The sequence below is a fragment of the Schistocerca serialis genome, chromosome 1 (assembly GCF_023864345.2).
Source record: "Schistocerca serialis cubense isolate TAMUIC-IGC-003099 chromosome 1, iqSchSeri2.2, whole genome shotgun sequence".
Lineage (NCBI taxonomy): Eukaryota > Metazoa > Arthropoda > Insecta > Orthoptera > Acrididae > Schistocerca > Schistocerca serialis.
This window is the reverse complement of record NC_064638.1, coordinates 718,636,906-718,657,513: the sequence shown is the minus strand read 5'-3', so window position 1 is coordinate 718,657,513 and position 20,608 is coordinate 718,636,906. Positions and strand designations below refer to the sequence as shown.

The 20,608-nt window shown below is 43.3% G+C and overlaps 1 protein-coding gene across 4 annotated transcripts in view; it reads right to left on the bottom strand.

The window, feature by feature from the left end:
• The window catches only part of LOC126481244 (tumor susceptibility gene 101 protein), a 159,848-nt gene that overhangs the window by 13,027 nt on the left and 126,213 nt on the right, over window positions 1–20,608 (bottom strand). The window lies entirely within an intron of this gene.

Genomic DNA, 20,608 nt, shown 5'->3' with positions numbered 1-20,608 from the left:
ACCCTGGGACAGAGCCAGAAGGCCCGAAGACTCGAGTAGCAAACTCGACCTCCGGCTCACCATGCGTTCAAGCAACTTGCACACAACGTTGGTGAGGTTAATGGGGCAGTAGCTATCCACCCCCAAGGGGTTCTTGCCACGCTTCAACACTGGGATGATAATGCTTTCCCGCCACTGAGAGGAGAACTCACGCTCAACCCAGATACGGTTGAAAAGGTTGAGGAAGTGTCGCTTGCAGACCACCGAGAGATGTTTGAGCATCTGATAGTGGATGCGATCCAGCCCAGGAACTATATCAGGGCAAGCGGCTAGGGCACTGTGGAATTCCCACTCACTGAGTGGAGCATTGTACGATTCGGGTGGTGCGTATGGAATAAAAGGCTCCGACTTTCCAACCGCTCTTTCAGGGAGCGGAAGGCCAGTGGGTAATTGGTAGAAGCAGAACTCTGAGCATAATGCTCTGCTAAGAATTCTGCAATCGTGTCTGATTCAGTACAGACTGCTCCATTCGGGGAGAGCCCAGGTGCACTGACGGGTGTCTGATACCCATAGAGGCGCCTAATCTTGCACCAAACCTGCAATGGAGAGGTATGGGTGCCAATGGTGGAGACATACCGTTCCCAGCACTCCTGCTTCCATCGGCATATAAGGTGTTGGGCTCAGGCATGGAGCTGTTTAAAGGTAATGAGGTGTTCCAATGATGGGTGCCGCTTATGATGCTGGAGGGCCCACCTGCGATCTCTAACCGCCTCAGCAATCTCTGGTGACAACCAAGGCACAATCCTCTGCTGAGGTGACACGTAAGAACTGGAAATTGCAGATTCCGCGGCACAAATGATGCCAGTGGTGATCGTGTGAACCACCACATCAATGGCAGCATGAGAAAGAGGCTCAAGAGTGGCAATGGAGGTGAACGAGTCCCAGTCAGCCTTATTCAAAGCCCATCTGGCAAGGCGCCCAGGTGAGTGATGCTGGGGCAGTGACAAAAAGATTGGAAAGTGGTCACTACCGCACAAGTCGTCATGCACACTCCATTGGACAAATGGTAGGAGGTCAGGACTGCAGACTGAAAGGTCGATGGCTGAGTATGGCACCATCATTTAAAAGAGAAAGGTTGAGCTGTGCCAACACTTGCTCAACGACAGTTTCTCGGCCTGTTGCCACCACCAATCCACCCCACAAAAGGTTATGGGCATTAAAGTCGCCCAATAACAGAAAAGGTGGCAGAAACTGGGCTATCAGTGCAGCCAATACATGCTGCGGGACATCACCATCCTGTGGAAGATAGAGACTGTGGACAGTAACATCCTGAGGCATCCACAGCCGAACAGCGACAGCCTCTAAAGGTGTTTGAAGAGGGACACACTCGCTGTAAAGAGAGATATGGATGTAGACACAGACTCCACCAGATACACTCCCATAAGCTGCCCGATTCTTATAATAACGTCAATAGCCACGGAGGGCGGGGGTTCGCATTGTCAGAAACCAAGTTTGCTGGAGAGCAGTGCAGAAGAAAGGGTGAAGGCTGAGAAGTTGTCAGAGCTCAGCAAGGTGGTGGAAAAAACCGCTGCAATTCCACTGGAGGATGACATTGTCCGCAGCCAAAAAAGGCGAGAAGGGACCAAGGAGGCAGATTATGCCGCTGTATCACCTGCTGACACCGATTGAGTACCTGTGCAATTGACTTCCATGGTGTCTGAGGGTCCGGCGAGATGTAGGTTCTCAGCAGACGTCAGAATATCCACCCCATCCTCAGACGCAGAGCTTGTAGGTTGCAGTGGGGTGGGTGCCACCACAAGTTCCTTGGTCTTAGAGGTCTTATTCTTGGACTTTTCTCGCTGCTCCTTGGGTTTCACTGGTTGGGAGGGCTTCACTGATTCAGTCTCCGGGACCAAGGAGGATCATGAAGCCCTATGACCAGCTGCTTGTGGGCACTTACGCCACTGGCAGGCATCATCCTTCCCACTGGTGGAAACCTGGGAAGGAAGGGACCCAAGGGACCCCTTCCAGCTGAGAGGAACCGAAGAAGTTCGACGCTTTTCTAGCTTCAAAGTGGGGACGGATGTCCCCGATGGGTGAGGAGGGTGTTGTTCCCGAAGTAGGTGGCACAGGAGCAACAGGGAGGGTAGTGCCCCCCACAGTCAAGAGGGCTCAGGGAGCCGACTGGAATTCACTGAACCGATAGGGCTGTCACTGTTGTAGTGGCAGCATAAGAGGAAGTCATTCGCACATGATGGATTTGTACATATTTCCTCTTAGCCTCAGTGTAGAACAGTCAGTCCAGGGTCTTATATTCCAGGATTTTCCACTCTTTCTGTAAAATCCTGCAGTCTGGTGAGAAAGTTGGCACAGATGGGAGGCGGGGCACATGGAGTATTGGGATGTGATGGGCGTCCGCAATCACGACATGTGAGGCTGAAAGTACAGCGGGAAGACATATGGCCGAACTTCCAGCACTTAACACCGCATCAGGGGAGGGATATAGGGCTTGACGTCACAGCAGTAGACTATCACCTTGACCTTCTCAGGCAATGTATCACCCTCGAAGGCCAAGATGAAGGCACCGGTGGCAATCTGATTATCTCTCAGACCCTGATGAACGCGTCAGACGAAATGAACACCTTGCCACTCTAAGTAGGCACGCAGCTCGTCATCAGACTACAGAAGAAGGTCTCTGTGGAATATAATACCCTGGACCATATTTAAACTCTTATGGGGGATGATGGTTACTGAAACATCCCTCAACTTTCCACAAGTGAGTAATGCCCGTGACTGGGCAGAGGGTGCTATTTTTATCAAAACTGTCCCAGAGCGCAATTTGGACAAGCCCTCCACTTCCCCAAACTTGTCCTCTAAATGGTCTGCAAAGAACTGAGGCTTCATGGACACAAAGGATTCCCCATCAGCTCTCGTACATACTAGGTAGCAGGGCAAATAAGTGTCGCTGCCATTCTTAGCTTTTCGTTCCTCCCATGGTGTGGCCGGAGAGGGAAACGATTTGGGGTCATAAGTGTTTGCATTAAATTGAGCCCCAGGGAGATGGGCATCTACTCCTTGGCATACGTGGGGAGTTAATGGTGCAGGCATCAGCAGAGTGATCCCTGTGTGGTCAGGGGGCTACAACCAACAGGGTACATGGCGACCCCACCATTATGGACTGGCTCTCGTGCTGGATATCAGGTGCAAAGAAGTCCATGGTCGTCGGCAGCGCAGAAAGCGACACAGCGTAATGGATGGCGGAAACTGCATCCAGGATTGTATCCTTGCCCAAGAGATGAAGAGCGAGTGAGACTGCAATGCAACGAGGAGAAAGCAGGCTAAAGATCTTAGTGCATGATGGACACGATGCCCCATGTAAGGCGCCCTTCCCCAATTGGCTCACTCTTCAGAAAAATTTGGAAGTATGAAGGTCAAACCGTACAGGGGGCCATCACATAAAGGCCGAAACGTGAGAGACTCCTTTTAGTCGCCTCTTATGACAGGCAGGAATACCGTGGGCCTATTCTAACCCCTGGACCCGCAGGGGGTAAACATTTTATGCTACTTGCAGTCCTGCCTTACGCATAAAGAAGCAACATTATTACAGCAGATGCAGAAAACTGCATGTATTATCAAGAGTTCTGGAGCTTCCAGTCATGGAGCACTGAACTGAGTTTATGAAAACTTATGATGGTAAAGTATTCTTAAGATTTCCCTACTGTTTTTGAATCTGGTTATACTTGTAAAGCAGTCAGAGAAGTGCTAACGTGGTGGTGAATGAAGTTTTGTAGGTACTCAACAGCATGATTACTAGTTCCTTTATCGTCATCATCAGTGAGCTAACAGAAGAGTTTTGTGAACAATAAGGCAGTCGGATCAAGAGCTGTCACACATGGTATGGCTTGTGGAGAACAGTGAACTGGAAGTATTGATAAGACAAGCTGTAGGATTTGCAGAAAAAGAGGAAGGGTAGAAGACGTTCCCGTTCCCGTTCGCCTCCTGGCCTCAACCTTTGTTAGTCACTGTCCTCACCCATCCAGCCCCCTCCCTGTTCCCATTCCAGCACTACAACACAGCCGTCATTTCACCGTCACACCCAGTCTTTTAATTTCTTTACTTTCCGATACTTACCGCCTCCCCCCCCCCTCCGCACCTTCTCTCCTGCCCTCCGTCTAAACTGCAACACTTGACTGTCTATCACTCCCACCATACTATCCCTCCCGCTCCCTGCCCCAGCCTCCTCCTTACCCCCACCTAGTCGCCACTCCCATCATGCACTGGTGCTGCTGTTCGCAGTGCAGTGTGGTCTCAGCTCTCTGAGACTGCAGATGTGTGTGCAAGTTGCATTTATGTGTGTGTGTGCGCGCGTGTGTGTGTGTGTGTGTGTATGTGTATGTGTGTCTACTGCTGACAAAGGCCTTAATGGCCGAAAGCTTTAATTGTGTGAATCTTTTTGTTGTGCCTATCCCAACTCAGCATCTCCTCTATATGGTGAGTAGCAACTTTCCTTCTCTGGTACTGTTACATTCCATCCTGGATTTTCCATTGTTCAAATAAGTTTGGATATGCCTCAAAGATGTGGCGGGACTGTAACGGGTAGGGTCGCTATGCAGATGCTCTGAGGGCGGTATATAGCCATGTGTGAGGTAAATATGACCAATACAGATGTGGTGCACAGGGTCTAGTGGTTTTAAAACAGAAGGTGCTGTTAACTCCTAAGTGATTCATCCATAGTTCGAATTGAGTTAAAAATAAATGATGTGATATTTTACCTGCCGAGCTGATCACCAAGAAATGTTTCCAGGAAGGCATACAACGTAATTTCTGTATGCAAGATGCCTTGAGGTGCTTTATGTGTGATAAACATATCAGTTCGTGCTCAAACAGCAGTCCTACAAAGCAACTGTTGTCTACCACTTCCAGGGATTAGATATCCAAATATAATTCAGGATGCAGGTAGGGGGATCAAATTCTATGAAAGTGTACCTGCCAGGATGTTTTCAGTGATATACTTATTCCTTCTGAATGACCTCTCAAAAATGATGTTCTGCTGAATGTAATGACATAGAACTACAGTGCTGAGAGAAATCATTTGACACAGAAGGCAGATTATACCTATGATGAATCACATCTATACTCTGCAAACCACTGTGACATGCATGCAGAAGGCAAGTCCCATTATACCAGCTCTTAAGAGTTTTCTCCCCTTCCATTCATCTACGGAGCAAGGGGAGAATGATTGTCGGAGTGCCTCTGCATGTATTGCAATTAATCTAATCTTGTCTTAAACATCCCTATGGAAGTGAGATATACACCACCGTGATCCAGACATCTGTTTGAAAGTTCGTGACGCCCTCCACTGGTAACGCTGGAATTCAATATGGTGTTGGCCCACCCTTAGGCTTGATGACAACTTCCACTCTTGCAGGCATATGTTCAATCAGGTGCTGGAAGGTTTCTTGGGGAATGGCAGCCAATTCATCACGGAGTGCTGCGCACTGAGGAGAGGTATTGATGCCTGTCAGTGAGGCCTGACGTGAAGTTGGCATACCAAAACATCCCACAGGTGTCGTACAGGATTCAGGTCACGACTCTGTGCAGGCCAGTCCTTTATAGGGATGTTGTTGTCGTGTGACCACTCATCCACAGGCAGTGCATTATGAACAGGTGCTTTATCATGTTGAAAGATGCAATCGCCACCCCCAAATTGCTCTTCAACAGTGGGAAGCAAGAAGGTGCTCAAAACATAAATGTAGGCCTGTACTGTGATAATGCCATGCGAAACAACAAGGGGTGCAAGCCCCCTTCATGAAAAACATGACCACACCATAACAGCACTGCCTCTGAATTTTACTGTTGTCACTACACATGCTGGCAGATGATATTCACTGGGCATTGGTCATACTCACACCCCGCCATCGCATTGTCACCATCGCATTGCCACATTGTGTACTGTGATTTGTCACTCCACACAACATTTTTCCGCTGTTCAGTCATCCAATGTTTACGCTCCTTACACCAAGCGAGGTGCCATTTGGCATTTACCGGCGTGATGTGTGGCTCATGAGTAGCCACTTGACCATGAAATCCAAGTTTTCTCACCTCCCACCTAACTGTCATAGTACTTGCAGTGGATCCTGATGCAGTTTGGAATTCCTGTGTGATGGTCTGGATAGATGTCTGCCTATTACACATTATGACCCACTTCAACTGTCAGCGGTCTCTGTCAGTCAACAGATGAGGTCGACCTGTATGCTTTTGTGAGGTGTGTCCCTTCACATTTCCACTACACTATCACATCGGAAACAGTGGACCTGGAGTGTGGAAATCTCTTGTACAGACATGTGACAACACAAGTGAAACCCAATCACCTGGCCATGTTCGAAGTCTGCGAGTTCTGTTGAGTGCCCCATTCTGCTCTCTCACAATGTCTAATGACTACTGAGGTCACTGATATCGAATACGTGGCAGTAGGTGGCAGCACAATGCACCTAATATGAAAAATGTATGTTCCTTATTGTTATTTAAAGTTTTTTCTTGAAACTTTGGTTGGCTGAGTTATGGGAAGGGACCATACAGTGAGGTCATCAGTCCCATCAGATTAGGGAGGGATGGGGAAGGAAGTCAGCCGTGCCTTTTCGAAGGAACCATCCCAGCATTTGCCTGAAGCAATTTAGGGAAATCACAGAAAATCTATACCAGGATGGCTGGACATGGGTTTGAACCATCATTCTCCTCAATGTGAGTCCAGTGCGCTAACCACTGCACCATCTCGCTTGGAACTTTGTAAGCATGTTTTCTTGGGATGGTTTACATCCATTTTCAAGAGTCTGCCAGTTCAGTTTCCTCAGCATCTCTGTGACATGGACAAACTAACCTGTGGCCATTCATGCTGCCCTTTTGTGTATACATTCAGTATCCCCTGTTGGTCCTATTTGGTACAGGTTCCACACACTTGAGCAATATTCTAGGATGGGTAAAGATCTGAACTGAATATTTATGCAGCATCTTTCAGACAGTATTTCATTATTGATAGCTGCATCACTGCAAAAAGTCTGAGTGTACTATCAATATTGTCAACAGTGTCATTAGTTTCCAAAATGAGCAGCAAGGGTCCCAACACACTTGCCTTGAGCATAGAAAAAGTTACTTCTACATTTGTCAACGACACTCCATCCCAGATAACTTTCTGCATCCTCCCTATCAAAAAAACCTCAATCCAGTAATAAATTCTACTTGATACCCCTTACAACTGTACTTTCATTAATAAATGTAGGTGTGGTACCAAGTCAAATGCTTTTCAGGAATAGAGAAATACTGCATCTACCTGACTGCCTTGATCCATGGCTTCCAACACATCGTGTGCGAAAAGTGTGTTTTGGGTTTCACACGATTAATTTTCTGTTGATTGACAAGAAGAAGATTATTCTATTCAAGACACCTTATTACGTTTGAGCTCAGAATATGATCTAAGACTCTACAACAAATATATGTCAAGAATATCTGATGGTAGTTTTGTGGATCACTTCTGCTACCTTTATGATGGATGATTGTGACCTGTTTTTACGTCCAATTACTGTGCACAGTTTTTTGTCAGAGAGATCTCAGAGCCAAGTCACAAATTCAATGTAGAATCTAATTGGAAATCCACTGGGTTCTTCACTTTTTTACAACTTTAACAATTCTAGCTGTTTTTTTGATGACACTGACACTAATATCTATTTCATTCACCTTTTCAGTGGTATGGGAATTAAACTGGGCAATACTCCTGGTTTTTCCTTTGTAAAGGAATATTTGAAAATGGAGTAAAGCATTTCTGCTTATGCTTCGCTATCCACAATTTCAGTTCCCATCTTGTTCCTGAGGTCTGGACTCTACCTTTTGTTCCACTAACAGCCTTTACACAATTACAGAATTTCTTTGGATTCTGTGAAAGATCTTTTGACAGTATTCTGCTACAGCTTGAAGACTTCATGCATTGCTCTCTTGACAGCTAAACACATTTCATTTAGCATCCCCTATCCATAGTCCTATGCTTCGTTTTACACCTATTATGTGGTAGAGTCTGTTTATTCTGAAGTTTCTTTATAGTGACTGTATACCATGGAGTGAGTGCCTCAAACGTTTTGGTTAGAGGGATGAGTGTAACATCCTGGGTTCTCCCTGGTCACTGTCTCCCCTGGATGGCTAGATCTGCCACCGACACACCATTCACAGTCAAGTGGATGAGAAGTGATAGTGTTTGATGTACAGTCAGTTCCACAAGAAAGTGTATTCCTTTATGTGTATGAAATAAAAGATGCTATTATAAATATATGTTACATGAAAATACATGTTATTACTAACTGTGCAATTACCTAATAGTTAATCCAATCACTGCCATTACCAATTGTAGCTTGGCATCTTTTTAGAATGTGCTTTCCATGAGATTTTCTGCATGTTCTCTAGGTAATGATTTCCATATCATCCCAATTTTATATAACAGCTGCTTCAAAGTATATATTAGCTTTCCCTTAAGCTTCCTTGTAATACATGACCAAATATTTTTGATCAGATCTGCATCCAGAGACACTGCAGGTCAATCCATCATGAACACTCCATTATCTTGTTTACACGCTCTACAGAGATGGCTGCGATGTTCCACATCGTTATCCTCTTGAAGCACTCAGTTTGCCACGTTCAAACGAAATAGCTTCTTAATGGATCTCAGAAGTAATTTTTGATAGATAGTGCATGTTTTTGCACTGCCTCATGATGCTTCTGATATTTTACACTCATTTTAAACTGCAACTGACAAAACAAAACATTCAACTCTCACACTGTTTGTCTATACACTATGTAAAAGCACACCAAGCACAGATTTGAGGCCACTACTACAGGTGTAGAGATGTCACTGTGGATGTTACATTTAAAATTACGGCATACATTTTCTTGTGCAGCTGACTGTACTTTTGGTATATCTGGTGCATGACTGTCAGTAGCCCTCACAACACATCCATTCACAGCAGTTTCCAATCGCTTGACAGAAGGTAATTTCTGGCTGCTTATGAACAGCAACTAATTCGTCCTGCACCCAAAAAGCATACACAGTGGGGCTGCATTATGCCTGGTGTCATACCTTGCAAGATATTACACCAATAACTGTAAGCGAAGCTTGCTGACACACTTTTAGTTTATGGGCCCAATATGCTACAAGTACACTCCTGGAAATTGAAATAAGAACACCGTGAATTCATTGTCCCAGGAAGAGGAAACTTTATTGACACATTCCTGGGGTCAGATACATCACATGATCACACTGACGGAACCACAGGCACATAGACACAGGCAACAGAGCATGCACAATGTCGGCACTAGTACAGTGTATATCCACCTTTCGCAGCAATGCAGGCTGCTATTCTCCCATGGAGACGATCGTAGAGATGCTGGATGTAGTCCTGTGGAACGGCTTGTCATGCCATTTCCACCTGGCGCCTCAGTTGGACCAGCGTTCGTGCTGGACGTGCAGACCGCGTGAGACGACGCTTCATTCAGTCCCAAACATGCTCAATGGGGTACAGGATCCGGAGATCTTGCTGGCCAGGGTAGTTGACTTACACCTTCTAGAGCACGTTGGGTGGCACGGGATACATTCGGACGTGCATTGTCCTGTTGGAACAGCAAGTTCCCTTGCCGGTCTAGGAATGGTAGAATGATGGGTTCGATGACGGTTTGGATGTACCGTGCACTATTCAGTGTCCCCTCGACGATCGCCAGTGGTGTACGGCCAGTGTAGGAGATCGCTCCCCACACAATGATGCCGGGTTTTGGCCCCGTGTGCCTCGGTCGTATGCAGTCCTGATTGTGGCGCTCACCTGCACGGCGCCAAACACGAATACGACCATCATTGGCACCAAGGCAGAAGCGACTCTCATCGCTGAAGACGACACGTCTCCATTCGTCCCTCCATTCACGCCTGTCGCGACACCACTGGAGGCGGGCTGCACAATGTTGGGGCGTGAGCGGAAGACGGCCTAACGGTGTGCGGGACCGTAGCCCAGCTTCATGGAGACGGTTGCGAATGGTCCTCGCCGATACCCCAGGAGCAACAGTGTCCCTAATTTGCAGGGAAGTGGCGGTGCGGTCCCCTACGGCACTGCGTAGGATCCTACGGCCTTGGCGTGCATCCGTGCGTCGCTGCGGTCCGGTCCCAGGTCGACGGGCACGTGCACCTTCCGCCGACCACTGGCGACAACATCGATGTACTGTGGAGACCACACGCCCCACGTGTTGAGCAATTCGGCGGTACGTCCACCCGGCCTCCCGCATGCCCACTATACGCCCTCGCTCAAAGTCCGTCAACTGCACATATGGTTCACGTCCACGCTGTCGCGGCATGCTACCAGTGTTAAAGACTGCGATGGAGCTCCGTATGCCACGGCAAACTGGCTGACACTGACGGTGGCGGTGCACAAATGCTGCGCAGCTAGCGCCATTCGACGGCCAACACCGCGGTTCCCGGTGTGTCCGCTGTGCCGTGCGTGTGATCATTGCTTGTACAGCCCTCTCGCAGTGTCCGGAGCAAGTATGGTGGGCCTGACACACCGGTGTCAATGTGTTCTTTTTTCCATTTCCAGGAGTGTATTAACAGTAGCCTTTTAGAACTCAAGTGAGCCAGTCGCTCCTCCTCCTTGCAGAATGGTTGAAGAGGAAAGAAAAGGGGTGAAGGAAAAGGATTGGGGAGGTTTAGGAAAAAGGGTAGAGTTCAGGAAAGTCACCCAGAACCAAGGGGTCAGTGGAGACTTATCAGATGGGATGATAAGAAAGACTGATTGTTGGGGACTGCACTGGATGAGATTTGAAAACCTGAGAGCTTTAAGGTGAAAGATAAGGTAACATGCAAGACAGAGGTTACAGTTAAGACACTGTGTATGAGTTAATAAGAGTGAAAAGCTAGGTGAATTATATGTATGGGAGGCGGATGGCAGGTCGAATAATGAGACGTGGAAAACTAAAATAGAGGGAAGAAAGGAATAGTTACTGTGACAAAATTCTGAGACCGAAGAAATTGATGTAAAGTAAGGCCAGAAGGGTGGTGAGAACCAAGGACATGTAGCGCCAGTTCCTACCTGCGGAGTTCTGAAAAATTGGTGTCTGGGGAAGAGACCAGATGGCATGTGTGGTGAAACAGGCACTGAGGTCATGTTGTACAGCATGCTTTGCAACAGTGTTTTGTGTTTTGCCAGTATACACCCTCTACCTATACCCATTCATCCTGACTGGGTGGTAGTCATGCCAATGTAAAAGGCCAAATAGAGTTTACATAACAGCTGGTATATGACATGTTGCTTCACAGGTGGCTCTCTCTTTGACAGCATATGCTTTGCCAGTTACAGGGCTGGTGTAGGTGGTTGTAGGAGGGTACATACGGCAGGTCTCACAGCAAGGATGGCCACAGGGGTAGGAGCCACAGGGCATGTAGATGGGTACAGAAGGAGCATACGGTCTGCAAGGATATTGTGGAGATTGGGAGAGCAATGAAAAGCTATTCTAGTTGTAGTGGGCAAAATCTCAGACAGAATGGACCTCATTTCAAGGCACAGTTTTACGAAGTCGTGGCCTTGTCAAAATAGCTAGTTAATAAATTCAAGACCAGGATAATACTGAGAGATAAGTGGTGTGCTCCTACGTTGCATTTTGGAGGGATCAGCAGTACCAGTATTGGATGTGATGGCCCAGGAAATCTGTTTTTGAACTAGGATGGTGGGGTAATTGCATCCAGTGAAGGCTGAGGTGAGAATGGTGGTGCCTTGCTGTAAAGTGTCTGCATCTGAAGAAATACATCTGCCTCAAATGCCAAGGCTGCATGGGAGGGAACATTTGACAGGAAAAGGATGGTAACTGTCAAAATGTAAGTACTGTTGTTTGTCAGTAGATTTAATGTGGACAGCAGTGTGTAGCTGGCCTTTGGTGAGAATGAGATAGACACCAAGTAAAGTGACATGGGATTTGGAACAGGACCATGTGAAATTTAATTGGGAGAATGTATTTCGAGATTCCAGGAATTTTAACAGGTCAGCCTTACCGTGAGTCCATATGGCAAAGATGTCATCAATATATCTAAACCTAACTAGGGCTGAAGGCTTATGGATCCCAGGAAAGCCCCCTCCAAGTGACCCGTGAGAAGGTTGGCATCTGAAGGCTGTAATCTTGATCTGTTAGTATGTCTGCCCCTTGAAAATGAAGTCGTCGTTGGTAAGTATAAATCTGATTAAGGTTAGCAGGAAGGATGCCATAGGTTTTGAATCAGGTGGGTGCTGACAGAGGAAATGTTCAGCAGCAGACAGACCATGTATGTGGGGGGATTTTGGTCTAGAGGATGAATGAGCATAGGCAGATGGCACACACTGGCAACACACAACATCCTCTTGCAGAGCATGCATTACCACATGACACTCATGACCTCAGTGCCTGTTTCACAACACATGCCATCTGGATTCTTCCCCCAGACACCAGTTTCTCAGAACTCCACGGGTGGGAACTGGCGCTACAACATGTCTTAGTTCTCACCATCCCCCGGGCCTTAATTTACGCTAATTTCTTCAGTCTCAGCATTTGTTCACAGTAAATATTCCTTTCTTCACTGCATTTTAGTTTTCTACATCTTTTTTTGTCATTCCACTCCTAACTCCATCACATACAATGCACTTAGCTTTTTACTCTTATTGACTCACGCACAATCTTTTAGCAGTAATCACTGTCTTGCATGTTATCTTCCACTTTTAAGCTCTCAGGTTTTCAAATCCCATCTGGTGCAGTCCCCAACAATTAATCTTTCCTTCTCATCCCATCTGGTAAGTCTCCCCTGACCCATAGTTCTGGGTGACTTTACCAAACTCCACTCTTTTTTCCTACACCTCCCCAGTCCTTTTCCTTCACCACTCGTCCTTCCCCTTCAACCCTTCTGTCAGAAGAAGCGGCCACTCACTACAAAAGTTTGCATACATAATACCATTTTTTTACAAGTGTGTTCTCCTGCCACTGCCTGGTGAGCAGATTTTTATCTTTCCAATTTCATTATATTTTTTTTTTTAAAATTATTATTTTCGTCAACATAGGTATTTAGTTGAACTGACAGCCTCTAGATTTGTTTAATTTATTGTGTAATCAAAATTTAACGGATTTATTTTTGTACTCATGTAGATGATCTAACACTTTTCCTCACTGAGAGACAATTGCCACTTTTTGCACCATTTAGATATAATTTTGAAATTGGTTTTGATCTTCCAATGACTTCAGCTGATGTTAAATGACAGCATCATTTGCCAACAATCTGAGTGGGCTATTCTGATATTTTAAATCATTTAAATAGATTAGGAATAGCCGAGGGCCTATAACACTTTCTTGGGGAATGCCAAATATCACTTATGATTAATCTGTAATTTTCTGTCTATTACTATAATTTTCTGTCTATTACTATGTACTGTAATGTTTCTGAGAAGAAATAATGGATCCAATTGCACAACTGAAGCAATACTCCGTATGGGAAACTAATGTGACACAATATGTTGAGTATTTACAGTAACTGTCAATCACAAATGCCAATTTATTATGAAACAGGTTTGCATAACATTTGCAACTTATGAAGATTCTTCAGAATATGTGAGTGTAAGCATCAGAAAATAACACTCGTAGCTTCTGAAAATTCTCAGAAATGGGAACTTATTCACATTGATATACACTAAAATGTGGGATGAATGATTATTTAAATGAGGATACTACTGCTAAAACTGTATGAAGCGTGAGTTTTGATTCAAACATATACTACAGCACAGGATATGTTTTCATCACAATACACACATGAGTTTTGATACAACATTTAAATTTTGTGTCTAGTTTTCGGGCCTAAGTTTTCAAGGTGATTTTTCTAACTTAAGTGATTTTGCTGAGCGAGAAAGGAAATACTGGGAGTCAGCTTGTATAAGTAATACACACATGAACTGCATGGATTTTGGACTTAGGTTCTTTTGTATCACCTTTTTCACTAACGCGCCAAAGATGAACACTGCAGCGTCAGTATATTTCATAAAAACAATGTAAAATGTGGAACATAGCGATTTATGTCCTCCACTTGGGCAGCTAAAAATGCATTCATGATCTCACAATGGCAATTGTGAAAAGAGTACCATTGAAGATTTAACCTGTTCTCTTGTACATGTTGATTACGAAGGACCGTACAACTCTTAATTCTGAAATGCTGATGGAAGGAGAAATTTTTAATAAAAGTTAATAGGTTGCCTTGGAAGCCCTGTCCATGCAATGTACCTAAGATGTGGTGTTGCGAAGTTATATGATGTGAGTTTTGTAAGTCTTGGAAGACCGCTACCAGATGTTGACGAAGCAGTAAGTTTCTCTGACAGCACACTCTACACAGACAATTATTAGAATAACTTTGCGTTAACAAGAAATATTTGAACAACACGCCTAAAAAAGCAGTATCTTTAAATCTGGAAAAAACAATCCAATTGCACAATATTCACTCGGCCTGATGACTGGAAAATGGAAGATAGGTCTGTTACATTCCACACAATTTATGAATATAACAGCACAGGTCGCAAAGCACACCAGCAATAATATCCAAACCACTGAAAATTGTCTACATATAATGCAAGTGTGCTTGAGACCCATAAGCATGACCAGATGTTACCATATCATTTGCAATAACAGAAGACTATCCAGTGACCTAAGAACTATTCGTCCATTTAACTGATATGCTATATTTCAATTTGCAATTTTTTAAGAAATATTCAGGGAATAAAATGTTATATTGATATACAATAAAAATTGTAAAGGGACTACTTTCGTTGATAGAAATTCCAAAAGGTAAGAAAGACAGACCTCACAAATCACACTTGTGCAATACCGAGAAGCATCTCACAGGAAAAAGCAAATCATGACGAAAGATGTAAAAAGTGTACCAAACATGACAAGCATACTGACACATCACCACTTGAGTGTAGTGACTGCCCAAATAATCCTAGTTTCTATTTGAAACTCTGGTACAGTTACCCATCATTACCAAACAGAACTATACAAATTATGCTGTAAATTCTTAATATTTATGGAGATCTTACACACGTATAATGTTTCATTTCTTTTTGTAAATACACTACTGGCCATTAAACGATTGGCCGTTAAACATACAAAATCATGCAGTGTCATTCTGGAACTTCTGCCTCATTTCCGTATCAATATCCACTTTTACTGAAGAAATCTATTTCTTGTATATTCCCTGCTTTGACTGTTCTGTGTACTCTTGTTTCCTTGGTAGGAGAATTCTTTCACTTCTTCCAATTATGTGTTGTTTTCAACTTCAATGTGACATGTTAGCTGCCTGAGCCAATGCGCATTTGTTGTGCTCCTCATTTCACACCATTTTTGTGAGACACACTGAAGCTGCAATGCTCACTTTGCTATGCTAGTGCAAAATGCGACACCAAATCAGCCGCTTTGCAAAATCCATGTGATTTGCATGTTTACTTAGTTATATTTACATATATAACCTGACTCCTGGTATTTCTTTTGTCTACAAATAAAATCATGTGAGCCAGGTAAAACTGTTTCAGAAACTTAGGGCCAAAGTACTTGCATAAAATTAAAATGTACTTTTCATGTTGATTTTATCAAAAATTGTTTGGTTGTTGTGATCTATTGAGTAGTGCTATCTTGTAAATTGTAAACATAACCCATGCTTTCCAGGATCATGATACAGTGCATAGTATTATATCATCAATTATAAACTTAATCTGTGTTTTCAGAAACTTTTTACCACAGTAAACTCATTCTACATCAACTGTTCCCTAATTTATGTATTTACATGAAAAAGGCATATTTTTGAGAATTTGAGATGCTTGCAGAGATTTCCTTATGTACAAGTGTTACACAAAATAAATCAGCATTTGTGATTTACAGTTACTATAAACAAGTAACATGATGTGTAACAGTATTTTGCTCTTTTAACAGAAGTGTATACTGTCCATATTTATCGTAAATTAATGCTGATGATGAATTTATTAGTGACCATAACCTGAAAAATGGTTCCGAGAATCAGAGAAATTTGTACCAAGTTTTCCTTTTTTGTAAAGGATACCTCGTATGGCTGTAAATCTCTTTAATTCTAAAAGGCTACTGGTAAATACTTGCAGTGTATCAGAGTCATAAATTTAAAGAGAATCATCAAGCTTAGTTTAAAGTCGCATGTTTACAGTTCTGTAAGGTATTACGCCAAGCACAATGCAGTACCATTATATTTTCTGTTCCGGGCAGGTGGATGAGTTGCTTGCTGTTAGTGAGGAGCTGTAAATTGCCTTCAATACTGGCAAGCAATTAAAATCTGCTGAGACTGGGTGTGTCAGGAGGGCTACAAGAGTAATGTACCAAAGGTACCTCAACTACTATCTTATGCTGAGGGTATTGTCTCTTCTGCAGCAAATACAGGACCCCTCATTCTTGTGTACTTGACTGCAGGGCATGTTTGTGGTAGGTCCAGGCATCCTGTATAGGGGAGACAGGGACCAGAGGGAATTCAATATGTTAAGCCCATTCACTTAAAATACAGGTTTGAGGTGCTGTTATCCACTAAAACTGAAAAAGTGACATTCAGTTAACCTTTTGTGGAACCTCCTGTGTCCTGTGTGAGGGGACAGCAAAAGCAAAGTGGTAGGGTCTATTAATCATTATATTCAAATGTATAGAGAATTATGGTACCCGTCAGAGAAATGGCAGTATGAGATGGGAATGGACATCAGGTGCACTCAGAGATTAAGCCTCAAGGCCTCATTCAATATGTTGAAAAGGTTATTCTGGCAGCCACTGAGGGAACAGAATGCAACCAACTGCAGTCTGTGATGCATGTTGAAGCAAACAATGCTTGTTGTCTGGGCTCTGAGATCATACTTGGATCATTCCAGTGACTACCAGAGAAGATTGAGAATACCCATCAAAGCTCCTAATCTGCAGCAAAGCGCTCAGAACTGATCATGGGCGCCTGGTTCTGAGTCGAGTGGAAGGCCTGAATCAAAGACTGTGGATCATTCCAGTGACTACCAGAGAAGATTGAGAATACCCATCAAAGCTCCTAATCTGCAGCAAAGCACTCAGAACTGATCATGAGCACCTGGTTCTGAGTCGAGTGGAAGGCCTGAATCAAAGACTGTGAAGATTCTGAGAGAAGCTAGTCTGTGACTTCTTAGACCTACACCAAAGGGTTCAGAACTGTAGGGTCTCCTCTAAATGTGCCAGTTGCACTACACATCAGAGTCAGCTACCCAGGTAGCTGATAGTGTGTGGGGCCCAAACAGGTTTTTTAAAATTTTTTTTAGGTGACTCACCATTCAATCCAGATAATCAAAGCTGTAGGAAACCGAGAAGTATCAGTGTAAGATCCAAAGAAAAGCTCTCCACAGGTAAGAGTATTCAAATTCTAGTAGTTAACTGCCAAACCATTCACAACACAGTGCCAGAGTTTGAATTGCACCTAAAAAGCAATGACATTTACATAAAATAAGTGGCAGTCAAACGAAAATGAGAGAGGTGGGAAAAAGTAAATAAACTGTTTTCACCATAACTGTTAATACATTTATTCCACTTGAGACAAGACATCCACTGCCTCTATGGAAAAATGTTTATGGCTGCCTACGCGGAACCATGATTGTACCTCTTCCCAGCAAAGCTTCTATAATGTAGTCTAATCAATCTTAGCAGTTTATGGACCAGACCAGTGATCTGAAATGATGACTAGAATTATTTGTGGGTGAAGTGGTCATCATGATATTATTTTTTGAAGACTGAATATCCTGTGAATAAACTTTGTGTGTCTTTAATGTAGAGGTTTTCATTACCTTCTGCATCTTTATGCCATGTGTCATTGTTGTTTCTTCCACCTTCAGCGACAGTTTCCCACCTCAAAGAAAAGAAGATAGCCTGAATCTCTATCTGCTCCTCTGTCTTCTCACAAAAGTCCATTGACAGAATCACACAGAAGGCATAAACCAGGAAAGGTCTAAGACAGGTTTGCTCACTGTCACCTCTGTAAGTTAATATGTATATTGGCAAGAGAATGAGGGAAGTAAAGGACAATTTCAATATGGGAGTGGTTTATCATGGGCAGAAAATTAACAAGATAAAGCTTGCTAAGACTTAGTAGTAAAGGCCAAAAGTGAACAAGAACTGAGTTGGGCACTTAATGAATAGAATAAGTGCAGGGTCATTGTTATAATATACGCATAAACAAAAAGGAAACTAAGGTAATGATTTGCAACAGATGTACATGATGGGTGGCTAAGTAATAAACTTGAACAGGAGATTAATGAAGATGAGAAAGAATTTTCTTACCTACAAAGTAGAATAGAGAGGACAAAAAGGGGGAAAATGCAATAAAGACACAGTAGCAAGGATTTCACAAGGTGGGATATCTATAAAAAGAAGCAGCTGCTAATATCCAGAAATATGAACCTTGAGACCAGATACGGATTAATGAAAAGCTTTGTTTGAAGCATAACTCTTTATGGGTGTGAAATGTGTACAATAGGGACAAATCAAATAATTGGAAGTGCTTGGAATGGGATTTTACAGGAGACTGTTGCAAATCTTGAGAGACGAAGTATGGAATGAAGAGGTCTAGAGAGGTGAGGTCCCAAATTAACAGGGGAGAAAGTCTAGAGTCATTGCTGAAAATTTTAAGTGAAAATAATGAAGAAGGAACGAATTACAGGGATAGGCATAAAAAAAGTAAAGTCATATGGCGTGAATGGCTGGGAGACCATGAAAGGCAGGTTCAGCCACCTAACTGGAAAGGTTTTTCCTATCAATACAATGGGGATCATACAGCCAACCAGCTGCACTTCAAAAGTTTATTCAAATCTTTACCTAGACTTCTTCCTCAAAATGCCCCCCCCCCCCCCAAATCACACACACAAACTGAGCTGTTTTGATTCACAGTGCTCTCATCACACAAAATAATCCTACCTGAATACCACAGTTTTGAATAAGACTTCATTGGAAATGAGAGGAGGGGGGGGGGGGGGGGAGTTTTTGTAATATTCATATGCTTTGATGCTCATTCTCTTCTTTTGCCTCCAGTATAAATTCTTGTTCACTGGAAGAAGCTAATGATAGTGAACACTAGCAAACAGCTTTGTGAATGCTCGTTCACCTATGTTCACTTCCATTCATTCTGTTATATGTTGTTGTGGTCTTCAGTCCAGACACTGGTTTGATGCAGCCCTCCATGCTATTCTATCCTGTGCAAGCTTCTTCATCTCTCAGTAACTATTGGAACCTACATCCTCCTGAATCTGCTTAGTGTATTCATCTCTTGGTCTCCCTCTACGATTTTTACTCTCCTCGCTGCCCTCCAACACTAAACTGGTGATCCCTTGATGCCTCAGAACATGTCCTACCAACCAATCCCTCCTTCTAGTCAAGTTGTGCCACAAATTCCTCTTCTCCCCAATTCTATTCAGTAACCTCTTCAATAGTTTCGTGATCTACCCACCTAATCTCCAGCATTCTTCTGTAGCACCACATTTTGAAAGCTTCTATTCTGTTCTTGTCTAAACTAGTTATCGTCCATGTTTCACTTCCATGGATAGCTACACTCCATACAAATAGTTTCAGAAAAGACTTCCTGACACAAATCTATACTCGATGTTAACAAATTTCTCTTCTTCAGAAACGCTTTCCTTGCCACTGCCAGTCTACATTTCATATCCTTTCTACTTGGACCATCATCAGTTATTTTGCTCCTCAAATAGCAAAAGTCATCTACTACTTTAAGTGTCTCATTTCCTAATCTAATTCCCTCAGCATCACCTGATTTAATTAGACTAGATTCCATTATTCTCGTTTTGCTTTTGTCGATGTTCATCTTATATCCTCCTTTCAATACACTGTCCATTCCGTTCAACTGCTCTTCCAGGTCCTTTGCTGTCTCTGACAGAATTACAAAGTCATCGGCAAACCCCTGGTATAAACAAGGCTTTTTACATAATTTTTGCTTCTAGCAGAAATAAATTTTCTGTCAACATCACATAGGTGCAGAACACAGACTTCATGTGTTTTGCATGAGTATGATTCCAGCTTACAGCTTATGCTTGTTTACAAGCCTCTGCCTTGTAGGTATCAACGGCAAACATGTTAAACAGAACTTTTCCAATTGCCGGTTTTATCGTTTAGTGGTCCACTATTAATATTCAAACTATAAATAATATTTTTGATTTACCAGGAAACAAAACATTTTTAATTTATATTGTAAAACCACTGTCTATTGAATATGAATGTAGTATTTCAACAAACCTATGGAATAGACTGGATAGTTCTTTTGTTGGTCATTGTCAGCACTAAAAATTGTGTATGCTTCTGGGGACAACCAATCTATATATGGACTTACCTAAAATAATGCATGCTAGACAATGATGCAATTTGTGATAAAAATGCAAGTTATAACATTGGCAAATCAAAGTGAGCATCAAGTATGCTACCTTTTTACTTAAGTTGTGGACTTAGAAACAGTTTGTTTCTTTTATACACTGAAGTGGCTACCTTTGTTGCAGATATTTAACTTCAGAATTAATGTGTCATTACAAGAGTG